This window comes from Eurypyga helias, unplaced genomic scaffold (genome assembly GCF_000690775.1).
Source record: "Eurypyga helias isolate BGI_N326 unplaced genomic scaffold, ASM69077v1 scaffold18555, whole genome shotgun sequence".
In the NCBI taxonomy this organism is placed as follows: Eukaryota; Metazoa; Chordata; class Aves; order Eurypygiformes; family Eurypygidae; genus Eurypyga; species Eurypyga helias.
In genome coordinates, this window is record NW_010251023.1 from 1 (window position 1) to 2,149 (window position 2,149).

Sequence of the window (2,149 nt, forward strand, 5' to 3'; positions counted from 1 at the left end):
GACAGCGCCTGCCTGTCACCAAAGAAAAGGTGCCAGACATTTGAGAGCGCTCTGGCTGAGGGACAAGAGAAATGCGGGAAGAGCTGAGCGCAGGCAGGCAAACCCCAACCGCCTGGAATCCCTGGAGAAGTGGAGGCAGCACGCTATGAGCAAACCCTCCGCCTCCGGTCAGCTCGCTGGCAGGGAGGGCACGTAAACACAGGCAGAACGCCCCCCCACGGCTCCAACGAACACCCCATCTCCCCACAGACAGGGAGAGCAATAAAGCGGCCACACACAGAACGATTTACGACCCATTGAGAAAACTATTGTTTATTTAGAAAAAAGGTTACACTGGTAGAATTCAGCAGATAAAAAACTTTTTTTTTTTAATTTCTTTTAAAAATGTCATTGTGAAACTTTTCAGACTAAAGTTCAGCAATACAAAGCTCCTGTAGCTGTAATTGAAACTTAATTTATTTCAGTTTTGAAGAGAGCGTGTCCAATCGACCTAAAAACATGACAAACAAGAGGCGTGGCAGAGGACAACCGAGCACAGGTTTAGGTGGGGGTGGGAGGGACGGGGTTCATTCCTCGTTTCTTTAAACAAGTCAACGTTGTACACATAATATACAAATAATTCCTAAGCATTGCATGAAAACAGTGCTCCCACTTGACTTTGTTTAGTCACCGATATTAAAAACAGGCCAAGTAATAAATAAAAACTGAGTTTAAATGAGGTAAATCCAAAAAGTTTCAATAACTGTTTATTTGTGGTTTTCCAACATCTAAAAGAATGCATTTCAGATGGAAAGAATTACTAAACTCAGGCAGTATTTTTGACAACCTTAAGTGGAACTCTGTACACGTGAAACCTCATTTGCACTATGGCAACTGTTTGTTTGCAGCACATTGTGCTAAAATATGGAATAGGTAACACTTTCAGCCAGGTACTGAAAATAAATGTGTAAGAAACTAAGCAACAAGTTAAAATACAGTAATGTACAACTCAACAATTAAATCCTCAGCAGGGGGAAATAAAGCAGATAACTGAATAATTTAAGGAGATGCAGATGGGTCCTCTTCATTCACAAATTTCTGTGCAATCTATAATCTGGAAAATACATTTCTGGTCACAGCTGGGTATCTTCCCGTCTCAATCTCACCTGTAACAAAGGCAGACGTAACCCGAGTTAGATGCTGGTCAAAAGAACACCAATCCCACCATTTTTTTTCCATCTGCAATTCAAAGAACGAGGGGGAAACCAGAGCTATTTGCATCAGTCTGTCACGCCTGAACTCTAACCCTCAGCAAGAGCTACTCCAACATGAGCACCGACGGAGGCAGCGAAACACCGATTTGAGAACACAAGGAAGAGCCACGTGGCCGCTCGTGAAGGTAACAACTCTTTTAGAAGCACAACCCCCTGAAGACGTTACCCTCTCTAAAGCAGGCAAGAATACGGCAGAACGCCCGACTGACTGCATTTAAGAAGAATGTTGTCAAAGATTTAACCGCAGCACAGGATTAGATCCCACGGCCGCGTGGCTACAAAATGTGTTTTTCCGTACGCCGCTCTGTAAATGGTGGGGTGCTGTCTATTCCAGGCCAGAAGCTCCAGTTCAGCCCGACAAGCCGGATGGGAACCTCACTGTGGAGCTGCCATTCCCCGAAGCACGTGTCGCTTGAGACACGACGCAGCCGTAAAACCGGTCGTGCTTCACGCGGTGGCAATCCTCGCTCTACTGAATCGCTGGTCAAGGTAAAACTTCACATCCTGCTACTGAAGAAGCTGCAAGTCCTCAGCAGGGGACTTAAAAAAAAAGGCAATCTTGGTAGATTTTTTTCAAAAGAAGCATTTAAAGAAGTGGGAAAACACTAGGCCCCACCCACAGCGATCAGACAACAATGCCTGTGCAGGACAGAGTCAAAATTCCAACTAATTCTTTCCACATGCTTGTAATTTTCATTTGGGAAGTTGCTCACAGGAGCATCTTCTATTGTTTCAAGAGGAAAAAACAAATGGTACCAAGAAGCAATAACCCCAATTCCTGTCCTTTCTTCTACCAACAACCTCTGAAGGGCACGTGGTACCAGCACGAGCTTTGGCACCCAAAACCCCTCCATACATTCACCCTCAGCTTCGGTGGCCCCCCCCCCCCCCCCAAC

At 45.3% G+C, this 2,149-nt stretch overlaps 1 protein-coding gene across 1 annotated transcript in view; it reads right to left on the reverse strand.

The window, feature by feature from the left end:
• Nucleotides 1-285: 285 nt before the first annotated feature.
• THOC2 (THO complex 2) overlaps nucleotides 286-2,149 on the reverse strand; it is a gene marked incomplete at its 5' end in the record, with an annotated part of 25,280 nt that continues 23,416 nt past the window's right edge. The window contains one exon of the mRNA XM_010151884.1: nucleotides 286-1,145. The remainder of the gene's footprint in view (nucleotides 1,146-2,149) is intronic.